The following is a 15,346-nucleotide window of genomic DNA, read 5'->3' as shown; positions in this document are numbered from 1 at the left end:
TTTTCCTGAATATTTCTTCCTAGCTATAGTCTGATTTTTCGGCGGGCTTTCGCTGAACTTACGAAGTTGTTGCTCTTTTTTTGTTATAACGTGCTTATTTACTGTTCTATTTTGATAAATTTTTTTTGCATGTTCCAGGTGGATATACCAACATTCTGTCAGACCGAATTTCTATTCAAGACTGTAGTTTCTCACCAATCACCAAATAACCTTCAATACGAGGGCCCGGAAATTTCCGTTTTTTCACATTTTTTTTCATAAAATCATTAATTTTCCCTGTAGGATGATAAAAATCACAGAGAATATGCATTATTATAGTACTAATAATGCCTGAAAATTTCATTAGCCTTTCTTGATTAGTGTATTTTTGGCAAATATTTTTTACGATTTTTTACAATCGGGACCCCCCCCCCCAAAGTGGAGACTACATTAATAGTACAAATGTTAAGTTACCACATTAACATATTAATAACAACGCGTGCACGTATTTTTCCGTGATTAAATAGACACAGTATTTCAGTTTATAGATTTTTTGACACCTATTGCTTTCAGATTTTAATGCAATTAGAAAGCAATTGAAAAAACCTGTTCCATTCATCATAAGGATTGCAAACAATACGCGCTATCTAGAATGAGCTTCCACAACCAAAAGTGCCTGTAGGCTAAAGTTTCCGTAACCGACAACGAATTCCAAGCAATGTGGCTTACGCCTATCTCACTCCGCCATGCATGCCTTGTTTGCAAATTCATATCCTAGCCAAAATTGTTTGCCAAAAAAAAAAAAAGATGCGAAGTAATAAGGAAATTAAGAGATTATTTAAGTTGTTAATGCATATATATATATATATATATATATATATATATATATATATATATATATATATATATATATAATATGAGATAGAGAGAGAGAGAGAGAGAGAGCTTTAGGTAAAATGATGTTAATCTGAAACTAAGTAGAAAATCATTTATGTATTTCCATTACGGTCCGATTTCCACTGGAGTTGTAAATGAAAGACTAATCTGCAAAAAACACGGTAAAAAAAGTCGGTTTAAGTTAAAAATGAAAGTAATTAGTTCGAAATGTTTCAGTTCTTATCTCCGCTCTTCTTCCGTTTAAGAAAAATTGGGTTTTAATGACGGCTGAGGGAAAAAAATTATAATTTTCAATAATTTTCGAGAGTTCTCTTACAATGAATGAATATATATGTTATAATTACTAATCATTTTCTTTTATTACATCCTTACATATAATGTAATATTTCTCTCGAAGGAATGATGTTGCCTAAAATAAAAATTGCCCCGCATAAAGGTAGTATTCGTAATTACTGAAAAGGGAGAGAGAGAGAGAGAGAGAGAGAGAGAGAGAGAGAGAGAGAAATCTATTATAAACAACTTTGATCCCTAACTTTTACGCCCAGCCATTAAAAATAATAAGGTTTTTTTCTCTCTCTCTCTCTCTCTCACTCTCTCTCTCTCTCTCTCTCTCTTTCCACCGTGCAAAATTTAATCCACGTAAGCAGACGATGAGCGTGTTATATCCTGTCATAAAATCTAATAAGAAAAAAAAATTTCCGGTAGATTGATTAAACTTTATGGTCGTAATTGCAGATAAGCATTTGCCCGTCAGCCACTTTTCATACATTTATCATTGTCTGAAATAGAATAGATTATTAAAAGAGTTCTACGTCATAATATGCAATAGTAGTCTGTAAAACAATGCAACGAGTTAAAAAATCCGATTTTAAGGAAAACATTTTAGCATTAATCTCAGTAACAGAAAATGATAATCCGTTAAAAACATACGTATCCACTCTTAATTCTTTTCTATGTGCGAGCTACATGGTTTGCACATTGCATGCATGTACCTGTATATAACTACACAAAATTACTGAAAAGTGGAGAAAATATATTACTTAGGAAAAAAATTTACCTGACCAAGTTTACTAAATGTGCAAAAAAAAAAGAAATATAAAATAAAAAAAAGTTAAATAAATAAAATAAAATAAAATAATATAACATTAAAAAGAATTGCTATACCTAATTCCTGCTCGGCTAGAATATACTTTAGATCATGGAAAGAACAGGATTAATGGACATGCGGCAAAATATTATTTTTTCATGTATGGTTGAGGATCTTGAGCAAGAGAAGGATGTTCCCGGAAGTAACGTCAAGTGTGTTTGTCTGAGGAGTGATTAAATGAGACTGAATTATGCAAGTAAAGAACGGTGTAGCAATAAGTGTGAATTGCACAGCGATACAAGACGAAGACGTTGAAATAGAACTTATCCGGGAAAGTCAGAACCTTGCCTGAATTAGTTGGCAGTAATTGTTCCTTTTTACGTGTGTAAAGGATGTAAATGTGAACGTTTATTACACAGGAAAGGGAGGGTAGGACAGGTGTCACATGACTGTTATTGATAAATCAACAGGAAATATACAGGGTGTCCATAAAGTCTGTGTACATAGGGGATTTTACTATTTATTTCTATTTTTCCTCCTAAGAATGAAAATGGCTTTGTCTAAGGAAGAACGAATCGTTCACCAGACCTTTCTCCCCTTGACTTCTTTTTCTGGGCATGCTAAAAGAGAAAGTGTACTCGATGAAGATTACAGATTTAAACCATTTAAGAGAACGCATTACCAGTCAGTGTGCTGAAATCAACGGCATTGCGGATCTATTCCATCGAGTTCACATGAAGTAAAACACATCAAATTATGCATTGAAAATGATGGAAATCATGTTGAAAATATTATTTATAAACATAAAAATTGAATAAAATTATTTTGTTTTAAGAAGTATTTGTTTTTACTATGTACCCAGACTTTATGGACACCCTGTATATATATATATGTATATATAAATATATATAAATAGATAGATATATAAATAGATAGATTGATAGATAGTAAATAGATAAATAGATGTGTGTGTATGTGCAAAGTAAATTCTGAGAGTCAAGACACGTGTAACGCTTCGATCTCGTAAACCAGGTAAGGACAAGTGATGGCGCCATGGGAAATGGACAAAGAGAATGTTTAGGAGGAAGGTGCAGTCGGAAAAATCACCTCATAAAGAAAAAACCGTGAAAGTTTCCGAAGACGGGGAGGAAGTGTGAGTCACTGACACACTGAAAGCAGAGTGCTGGTGAGTTAAATTGAGAGATAAGTTTTTGAGGATATCCTTTTCCTCAGAAACTTGTTATCTGTGAGCTCTGATAATATGGCTGATTGTATCATGCCATAAAAATGATCTTAGAGAGCTTGTAGCTTCTGTTCATAAAAAGTTTCATAAGACACTGTTAATGATAACATGGCAAGACGGCAGCATAATGTAATTTTAGATTTTACTGATACCTTTCGGCTGCAGTTTTTTTTATCTATAAAATTCAGCTTCAAGGTAACATTACATGGATTATGTATCACTAAATGTATGTTCCGAATAAAGTGATGTTTGTTACTGAAAATGAATAATCATTCTGAATATGTTTCATGTAGTGGATCTAGTTCGTTATATCCCAAATTTTTAAAGCATAATAACAAGTGTGCCATTTGACTTAGGTCGAATCAAATGAGTACAGTAAACAAAAGTTGGTCTTTCTCTGAAGTCGTCTTCTAATTTCTTTTTTCGATACATTCATCATTTATAAGTTATTTTGTAAGAGAAAAGGAGCAACCAGTGAAGAGTGGAGGGAACGAAGCGAAACGAATTTCTGCCTAATGAAAATGTAAAATATACAAGTACATAATAATAGATAGCTTGCGGAGAGGGGAAAGAATAAGAAAACAGAGATAATGGTGTACGCATGCAGACAGAAATAATGCGATCGAATTAGGTTGGGAAGAATAAACAAGTAGATTGCAAACAGAGACACACAAAATATGTTTCGGAAGGAAGGTTTACGAGTATATTAAATACGTGGGACCCAGGAAAATTATTTAGGAGATTTTGCATCAGTGGAAGTAAAAACCAAGCAATTAGAAACTGTTATATAATTAAACCAAAAAAAAGTTTTTTTTTAATTTAATGAGGTAGATCAACTATAAATATAATATATCTATTATATTTATTGAAAGTTGCTCACTCTAAATTAGATGTAACAACTCATATTTAATTCCTATAAAAATTCATAACTATTTTGTATTTTCAGATAAATTTATTTTAACTTAAATGTGGTAGATGTTCCACTTAATAAATCGCATAGTTTATAATGGTATTTTTTTTTAATAAGACAATCTGCAGTTTAGGTCATGAGTAGCTTCATTAATTTCTTGTTAAGTTGTGGGAATATGGACGTATTGACTTTTCTACATACGAGGCACACATTATGTACCTCAATATTTGGAGGTGCACATCTAAATGAGATACCAATTAAATATTAATTGAAGCGTTATCACCGGTCAGTTTTGTTTCTAACGATACATATTCACATTTAAAAGTCATTTCGAGATGCCAGATACAGATTTGATAATTTCATTTTATCTCTTAAAGATATTCACAGAGCAATGATTTCCTGAAATTGCTTATGTCGGAACAATTTGAAACAATACAAATCATCATGAACAAGATATACCGCTCTGAGAAACCACCATTACCGATACCCGAAAAGATCTTAAAAGAGATGCTAGAAGCATGTACAAAGGAAGCCCCATTCCTCTCACATACGGGCGAAATATATCGGCAAAAGGACGGCGTAGCAATGGGTTCCCCCATTGGGGTTCTTTTTGCAAACGCATACATGGCACACACAGAAGAGGTCACTTTTGAAGAAAACCCAAAACCCAAAATCTATGGGAGATATATTGATGATATCTTTATCACAACAAAGGGCGAAAATGACATAGATGAATTAGTAAATAAACTCCGAGCAAATTCTACATTAAATTTTACGGTAGAAAAAAGTTATGAGAAAATGCTCCCCTTCTTGGACGTACTTGTGACCCAGAAAAACAACAAATACAATACTACCGTATACACTAAAATGACAGATGCTGGGAGATGCTTAAATGCTAGAGGAGAATGCCCTGATGCCTATAAACGATCTGTGATAAATGCATACATAAAACGCGCCATAACACACTGTTCGACGTGAAAGCGACGAACGAAGAAATCAATAGAGTTCAGAAGCTGCTCACAAATAACGGCTACCCAGATGGCATGATCCAGCAAGTTGTCAAAAAGAGATTAGAGGCATTCCATAACCCGACCCCGAGGGACAACACACAAGACAAAGACAAAGAAATAGTGGTATACCATCAGATATCATACAACAAACACCACGAAGATGAAAGGAAAACCATCCTTGGTATACTGCAAAGAGGAACCACCCCCCTAGCACCATATAACAAAATAACAGCAAGAATTTACTGCAAGCCAAACCTTACGGCCTCACTGGTAATGAAAAATAGTACGACTCCATCGACGGAGAAAGAGGTTGAATCTGATATAGTATACAAGTTTGTCTGTGCTGACGAGCAATGTCAGTTCCCCCAAAAATGCTATATCGGACACACAACCACTACACTCAAACGTCGCATGCAGGCCCACAGAAACCAAGGCTCATATTTGTATGTACGATACGGGCTGCTCTCTGAGCAAGAGCCCGTGCTGGCACAAGGCCAGCTTAATCTTAAACAACAACATATTTGTATATCGCTTCATCATACGGGCTGCTCTGTGAGCAAGAGCCCGTGCTGGTACAAGACCAGCTTAATCTTAAACAACATATTTGTATCAGAACGCTTGATAACGTCAATACGTATAGGTTGACGAAACAGCTGTCGCGTTTTTGTAAAAATACTGGAGTAAATGGAAGAACCCCATTATGTGTCCATTAGTAACCTGAACAATGAAGTGAAGAAAATAATTAAAAATATGAATCAATTTCAAAAAAGCTGGTAAACAGTGAAAAAGCCATTCTATTCAATGAATGTTGTATCCGTGAAAAATTGTGCCCTAAAACCCATAAAAGTATATATATATATATATATATATATATATAATATATATATAAATATATATATATCATATATAATATATATATATATATATATATATATAATATATATATAGATATATATATATATATATATATATATATATATATAGATATATATATATATATATACATAGATATTATATATATATATATTATATATATACTATATATATAATATATATATATATATATATATAGATACACACACACACACACACACACACACACACACACACACATATATATTATATAATATATATATATATATATATATATATATATATAGATATATATATATACAATATATATATTACATATATTATATATATATATACATATATACTTTTATATATATATATATATATATATATATATATATATATATAATATATATAATATATTATATAATATATATATATATATATATATATATATATATTATATATATATATATATGAATAACTTGATCAAGAAGTATATAAAACGTGATGCTATGTTAAATAAATGGTTTTTTGCTATCTCGCTTTTCATTTTTTTCCTTCGTGGCAAAAAACCTTTATATATATATATATATATATATATATATATATATCATATATATATTATATATATATATATATATGTATGTATATATATATAATATATATACTATATATATATATATATATATAATATATTATATATATATATATATATATAGATATATATATATAATATATATATATATATATATATATATATAGATATATATATATATATATATATATATATATATATATATATATATATATATATATATATATAGATATATATATATATATATATATAATATATATATATATATATATATATATATATATATATATAATAAGATATATATATATATATAGATATATATATATATATATATATGTGTGTGTGTGTGTGTGTGTGTATGTGTATGTGTACACAAGACTATATATATACAAATACTTAGAAAATATATATGTAAGGTAACTAAGATATAATTAAGTCAGGGATTTTATCTTTTAGTTCATTCTAGGAAGTTTTACTACTACAGTGGTCCAAATAGTACATCTTAAAATGACAACTGGAAGTAAGTTAACTGTATAATAGCGGATTCTGAAAGATTTCGTGAGGCGATATCTTTCGATGCGGCAATTATTGAACTTTTAGTTAAATTTATCCTATGAGAGTTCCCACTTAAATGAATGAATATTGCACTGGATGTTTGCCTAGTTTTAATAGAATACTTAAAATGTTTAATTCATACTGGTAAATCCTTACCAGGTTGACCAGCATAAAAAGAGGGGCAGTCCAAACATGGAAGTTTATATACTATGTTGTCGTTTTCTTTAGTACTATTTTTTTTATCAATATCCCTTATAGTGCGTTATTATAGGAAAAAATGAGGTTGGCATTAAAAGATTTTAACAATAATTTTATGTTTTCAAAAACACAAAAGTAAGGTAAGATAAGAATGTTCTTAGGGGTTTTATTCGCCATGTTATTTTCACTCTAAAACTTTTCGTGCGTTTTATTATACAAATATCTAGTACATGTGAAGGATAAAATAAATGTCCCTATTTTTCTTAAGCATTCGATATATTTCTTGATCCAAATAATAGCGACTGACATCGCGCAATGTTCATAACAATATGGATTTTTTTTCTATTTTGATATTAAGGTGATGGCCTGAATATAAATGGATATAAGTAGTTGGCTGGTTTCCTATGGATATTGAATTTGCATTAAAAGGGTTCTCAATGTGTTGAAACATCTTAGAAATGGAGGCAATTGTCTCTTTCTGATTTTAAAATAAACTTAATGGATGGTACCTGGTTATTCATTTTTTTCTTTTATGTTTTTACATGCATTACGCATTTTCAATCCTAAGTATTTGGATCAATAAACTGGCACCGTGAAAGTTTGATGGACACCAATAACAACCAAAGAAAGTCAATAAAACTATATTACAATAACTGCATGCACCAAAAATGTGTAGAAGACGAAAAGGCCAATATGAAAATAATAAATGAAAATGTACCCCTACTGCAAAAGACGAAAAGACTAATCTGATAAATTATTATAAAAATATATAGATAGCCAGGTATTAATAAAAAACAACGCAGGGCCGCCAGAAATGTCTTTAATTGAATAGAAGTAGTGTCATCTACGAAATTACATGCCTGGTGGAAAGATGCAACCATTCATATATCGGGATGACTACTACCAAACTCTCCAAGCGTCTCTTCAGTCACTTTTTACCGCCAACACCAACTGCTTCTCCAGGCATTACATAGAAAAAAAACACGTGAAGGAAACTTAATTTAAGAAACCGACGAAAAGAGAGAGAGAGAGAGAGAGAGAGAGAGAGAGAGAGAGAGAGAGAGAGCACCGGATATAGAAGGCATATTCGTGGACGATCTATAATCCCGTTTAACAACCACTCCGAGATACCAACACACAATAGGGCCAGGATCCCAACACCATCGGGACCGAAAGCGTCACCAACTCGTGACCAACCAAAATGCAGCTTAATAACCGACCTGTCAACTGTGATCCACCCCACTTGCTATATATACTTTTGTGATTTGCCTGTTAATCCATTCACTCTAAAAATAATCTTCAGAGTAATATAAGTGAAATAACAAGAAAACTTTGTATGTCCTTTGGAAATCTGATACACTAACTAGAAGCTGCTGAAAATATGTTAAGATGAATATAGAAGATTATATAAATTGAATGCCGTAGAAACAGACGTTATTATTATTATTATTATTATTATTATTATTATTGTTGTTGTTGTTGTTGTTGTTGTTGTTATTGTTGTTGCTGTTGTTGTTGTTGCTGTTGCTGTTGTTATTGTTGTTGTCGTTCCTTCGGCCGCATTAATCTTGTAGAGGTTTTTCTCTATCTTTCTTATAGCTGCTTTCTCGTTAGTGTTAAGGTAGGCGAGTAATTCCTCGATAACAGTCATAACACGATCATGGTAAATGAAATCTAGGTTGTAGCGTCCGTAGAGTTATGTATATTTCTTTGTAGTAACCCTAATAAAATGCTTATATCAGGTAATTTTATGTATAATTAGTTATCGCGACATTTCGTCTGGTTCTCAAGGTATCCTCTTGGCGAAGGGTGAGAGATGGACTGTGGCAGATGGTGTAGTCCATCTTCCCATTATTCAGGGGGTTCAGCACAGGGTCTTCAGCGTACCGAAATTCCAGTTGGCTGAGTGATAGAGGTGGTTTCCCATTGGTTGTTTTTAGGGCCAACTTCAAGTCAGTCTCAGGGCCTGATGGTTCTTTGCTGCGGTCTGAAAGATCTCCTGGGTTGCGTGATGTCATCGCCGGTCGAATTTGATTGAACTGAGAGATTCGTTATTTCATCTGATGCCGAATTCTGGTTAGGGTGACTGCTGAGTGACGTCGCAGCTGGTATTATTGATTTCTTTGTCGGGGTTATCATTGTTGCTGTCTCTATCTTGTTGTGGTATGGTGGTATTTCTCCTTTTGATTGTCGGTAAGAGATAAACTTCTTGTGTGGAGTTTAACGAAGGCTTGTGTTCTTGAATGAGTAGAGCCTCCAGCAGGCGGAGGCGGCGCAAGTCCAGTGTCTTCAATTATCATTTAGAATAATACTATCGCAGGATTTTGTCTAGGTTATGCCTAGTTAAGTGTGGGTCTTGATAGTCCCCTTCTGGGCTTGGTACGAGGTCCGCTTTCGCGACGAGCACAGAGGTCATACCAAAGTAGGCACTGGGACATCCACAGACGGGCCATTAAAGCCAAGTGGTTTAAAGAACCCCTTTCGGCTACTTGAGGATTTCCACATTTGCGCGACAGAAAGGGATTTTTTTGTATTATTTAGGTTCTTGTTAGTTTCACTTGTAGTAAACTTACAATTAACAATGTCCTTGCCCACCCACAGTGGATTTGGTGTTTTCTTTGACAATTTTCTTAATAGAGTCCTCTTCTTCTCGTTACTGCAAATACATAAAAACAATGTAAAAATCCTAACCTTCTCCTGGGGGTGAGGTTGCAGGCTCTCACTGCCATTTTACAATTTCTGCGGGGCGCAAGTACGAATTTCAATGGGTGAAGAGCTTGTTCGGATAGTCGTGTTCACCATAGTCTGCGAGGTTCTATCCAGTGTTGGTGAGTGTCCTGCCGTGTCGAAAAAGTAGATTGGGCTCTCTTTACGAAGGCCCTAACTGTTGTGCTCTTAAATCTGGCAGGGCACACCCTGGCTCCTGAGGGTAGAGACACAACTACAAAAATTTCTCACACACACAGGCGAATTAAATACACCATACTGTGCGAAACCATTAGAAAGACAGAAATGACCCTGAAAAACAGCATGCATGCATGCATAAACCTGCATGAGGAGCTAAATCCCCATAAATTTAATATATATAGGAGAATTACTCACCTACCTTAATAGTAACGAGAAAGCCAATACAAGAGAGATAGAGAAAAGCCTCTACAGGATTAATGTCCGCTGAAGCGACGATAACATTCAACAAAACCCTATTTAAAAGGTCTGAAAATGAATACGGAGCAGTAATCCGAAAGTCTCTCCTAGTCATTTTTAACCCTGTGCAAAAATATATTCTTAACAGTACTGTGGCTTTTAATTGTCCATGTTTATAGCCTCGTTATTATTATTATTATTATTATTTTATTATTAATTAATTATTATTATTATTATTATTATTATTATTGTGCCAGTGTTGACGATAAAAAATGCAAAAGTTATGCGAAGATATAATTTCTGCTCCCCCCTAAATTTTAATCCATGAGTGCCAAAGTATTCATATGCAAACAGGATTTTACTTATTATTTTCTGCGTCTGATGTTCACCTGTAATTCTACGACAAAATAATATAATAAAAGTATGTGTTTACTCTATATTCGATAACACGAAAGTAGTAGTAACTAGGACTAGTTTTAGTATTATAAAATGTATTGATATTCTGATGGGTAATATAATTTAAAGAATTGCCTCACTATTGTTTAAAATGCTTAATTTTACATTATCTAATTGCCCTTTGTTTCTTTTAACATTTGAATTGAAATTATTCCCACAACAACAGCATTCTTTTTTACCACTTGACAACTTTTATTGGATTTATTAGGTCCATTTTTATTATCACTAGCGGCAATACACTATAATAATAATGGTTTTTTCATCAAATATTAGTAATAAACATTATTTATGAAACATAGAAACAAGAAGATTTGTATTAATGTCAATTTCTGATGTTCGATGTGAGGTGATGCACGTTTTCATTAAACTCAACGACAAAATGATTGTTTTATTAGTGTAATGAAATTCTGTCGGTACAAGAGCGAGAGAGAGAGCGAGAGAGAGAGAGAGAGAGAGAGAGGAGAGAGAGGGAGAGAGGGCGAGAGATCTATTTCTGTGTTCTTAAATCTCACCACATGTATACATAAATCATAGTACATGCATACAAACATACATGCATACATACATACAAACACAGAGTACGAGAGCTATACAGATGATATAGAAAAATGGATTCAATACTTACATTGTATTATTAAAATCATCTACATATAAATTTTATAGATATATGTAAGAAATCAATGTTGCCAAATCGAAATGATATATATATCCTCATAAAACTTGTAGCATGCCACATTTATTGACAATACGATATCTATGCAAGGTTTCATAATAAAATTCTCTGTAAATGAATAAAAAAAGTAATATCTATTTAAAATAAATAAATCCTGGAGGTCAAGTTAGAAAATATAATTTCCTATTAGTGATTAATTTTAATCAAAACTCGATCATTCATTTAGACGTTCACTTTTCCAGCAATTATAATTAAACTTTCTATATCATGATATTAATAAAGGTGTTGATTCCTTGACGTAATCGGTATGTGAGAAAGAGCAGATAACGAGAGGAACAATACAGGAGAAGGCTACTTATTTTTAAACACGTTTCAAACCGATGATCGAAATGAAAATATATAACCGCCTGTTAAAATGGAAATCACTCAAGTTAACTGTCGCACTAAAATGAAAAGAAACAGAAAACCGCATCTGGCAGGTATTGTGAATATATTGACAGGAGCAGTCGATAAACGTAGCATGATATTAGAGTCTCTCTCTCTCTCTCTCTCTCTCTCTCTCTCTCTCTCTCTCTCTCTCTCATTTCAACAGTGAACTATCACAAATACACGACTGAAATAATTAAGTATACCAATGAGAAATGCTCTCTCTCTTTCTCTCTCTCTGCTCTCTCTCTCTCTCCTCAGGCGAGAACTCTCATAATAACTGGTAAGCACGGCACCACGTAAATGAAATCATTATGCATACCAATGACTAAGGCTCGTAATTTATTTCATTTTTTCAGTGATACAACAGGGTACTTAACTGACGCAGTATCAACTGTATATTAATTTTGTTCGTGAAAGATATAATTATGCAATTTTTGTGGGGGTTCCGAGTTGCATCCTGCCTCCTTAGGAGTCCATCATCTTCTTACTATGTGCGCCGTTTTCTTTTAGGATCACACTCTTCTGCATGAGTCCTGGAGCTACTTCAGCCTCTAGTTTTTCCAGATTCCTTTTCAGGGATCTTGGGATCTTGATCATGGGTACAATTTTCCACTGGCATATCCCATATCCTTCTTACTTCTATTGTTTTCAGGTCTTGAACTTATCTTATCATTTTTTCTTTTTTCTTTCTCGTTCAGCTATCTGTTTCCCATGGTATTGCGACATCACGAGTGATACTTTCATTTTTGGGGGGTTTGTCAATCAATGTCACGTCTGGTCTATTTGCACGTATCACCTATCTGTTCTGATACCATAGTCCCAGAGGATCTTTGCCTGATCGTTTTCTGTTTTCTATTACTTCTGGTTGGTGCAAGGTAGCTGGTGTTTCTTACACAGGCTCCAGTGGAGGGCTTTTTCCACTGAATCATGCCTCTTTTTGTACTAGTTCTGTGCAAGTGCCGGACATTGCGCTTGCTATGTGGTTCATGGTCTCATTTTTCGTATTGCGCTTCCTACTATCGTTCTTTGAACATATCTGGTTCTTAGGGCCTGATCTTGTGTCGCTGTTATCATTCCCGCAGTTTCCTTCTTGAGCTCTCCCCTCTGTAACCATTGCTCATGTGTCATCGCTGGCTAGTTCCTTGGTCAGTCTGTTCATGTATTGTCCGTGCATCGGTGTTGTGCCATTCCTCTGTTCTGTTTGTCATTCTCTGTCACTGTATATTCTGGGTCATTCGTCTACTGTTATCAGTCTTCTTCCCATGCGCTCTTGAGGCACTCGTCTTCATTGGTTTTCAGATATTGTCCCAGTGCTCTGTTCTCAATGTATGCTTAGTAGTCCTCTCCCTCCTTCCTTTCGTGTTATGTATAGTCTGTCCGTATTTGCTCTTGGGTGTAGTGCTTTGTGTATTGTCTCATGTTTCCTAGTTTTTCTGGTCTATGTTGCGGAGTTCTGCCTTCGTCCATTCCACTATTCCTGCGCGTATCTGATAACTGGCACTGCCCATGTGTTTATGGTTTTTTATAATATTTCCGGCGTTGAGTTTTGACTTGAGTATCGCTTTGAGTCTCTCCATATATTCTTTCCTAATCGTGTCCTTCATCTCTTGGTGTTTTATATCCCCTCCTTCCATTATTCCCAGGTATTTGTATCCCGTCTCATCTATGTGTTTGATGTTGCTCCCCTCTGGTAGCTTTATATCCCCTCAATCCTGTTATTTTGCCCTTTTGTATGGTTGACTATGCCACATTTTTCTATTCCAAAACTCCATCCTGATGTCCCCTGATACAATCCTTACAGAGTGGGATTAGGATATCTCTTTCCTTGATGTTCTTACCATACAGCTTGATGTCGTCCATGAACATCAGATGGTTAATTCTATTGCCTCTTTTCTTGAGTTGGTACTCAGCATCCATCTTCTGCAGTACTTTTGTCATAGGAATCATGGCTACTACGAGGAGTAGTGGGGGACAGTGAGTCGCACTGGAAAGATCTCTCTCCTGATATTAACCTCTGTTAGTCTTATTCCAGAGCTTGTAGGTATTGTATTCCAGTTGGCATTGTATTTTTGAGGAAGCTGATGGTGTTTTTCTCTGCCTCATATATTTTCTGGCATTCTATTAGCCATGTTGTGTGGCTTCATGTCGAAGGCTTTCTTATAGTCTATCCATGCCATGCATAGGTTGGTTTTCCTTCTCTTACTGTTCTTCATTACCATTTAGTCTATCGGAGCTGGTCTTTTGTGCCCCTATACTTCCTTCTGCAGCTTTCTGTTGGTGGGGGATGGTGTTTGTATCCTCTAGGTAGTTGTATAGCCTTTCTGTTGGTGGGGGATGGTGTTTGTATCCTCTAGGTAGTTGTATTGCCTTTCTGTTGGTGGGGTTGGTGTTTGTATCCTCTAGGTAGTTGTATAGCCTTTCACTGATGATACCTGTTAGTAACTTCCAGAAAAGAAAAGGAAAAAAAAAAAAAAAAAAGAAATAAAGAACCATAATTGGTAGGGCACGTGATAGGTCCTGTAGTTGACTGGCTATTAATGTTCCTTCCCTTACTCTTGTCTTTCTTCAGGACTAAAGGATGTTTCTTCCTGTTGGTTCATCCATTTAGGCGCATGATGATTCCTGATACAATGCTGGAGTTGTACCGCTATTCTTGGGTGTAGGGCCTTGAAGTTTTTGAGCCAGTATCCATGGACTTCATCCGGACCTGGGGTTTTCCAGTTGGGCATTTTCTTTAGTTGGTGTCTAACTGTGTCTGTCGTGATGCCAGTGAATCTTTGTTTTATTCTCCTTATTTCCTCTGCTTTGACTTCCTGGAGCCATGTTGCATGTTTGTTGTGTGATACCGGATTGCTCCATATGTTTTCCAAGAGTCTCTTTCTTGGTTCGGCTTCAGAAATTTCTTGGTGGTTGTCTTACCCTCTTAGTTGGTTGTATAGTTTTTTCTGGTTACTTCCGAATAGTTATTCTGTTGGTATCCCTTATTCCTGTTCATGTACCGTTTGATCTTATGCTTTGGCGGCCTTAGGTCTCTGTTTTACATCTTCTATTTTGTTGTTTAGTCCCTTCTTCTGCACTTTGTATTTCTCGTTGAGTTCCTCCCTTGTGTTCTTGCTTCTTAGCCTTTTTTCTGCCATCTCTTTCAGTTTACTCAAGTCAGATCTCATCACAATGATTTCCTTTTCAAGGCGCCTTTCCCAAGGAGGTTGCTGTTTTGGTTTCTGTTGGGTTGGTTGTGCTGGTGGTGTTGGTGCTCGCATTCCCATCAGTTCTGCTACTAATCTTGTCTTGCATATTATTAATTATTATTATTAT

This window comes from Macrobrachium nipponense, chromosome 5 (genome assembly GCF_015104395.2).
Source record: "Macrobrachium nipponense isolate FS-2020 chromosome 5, ASM1510439v2, whole genome shotgun sequence".
Classification (NCBI taxonomy): domain Eukaryota; kingdom Metazoa; phylum Arthropoda; class Malacostraca; order Decapoda; family Palaemonidae; genus Macrobrachium; species Macrobrachium nipponense.
This window is presented reverse-complemented; position numbering follows the sequence as displayed.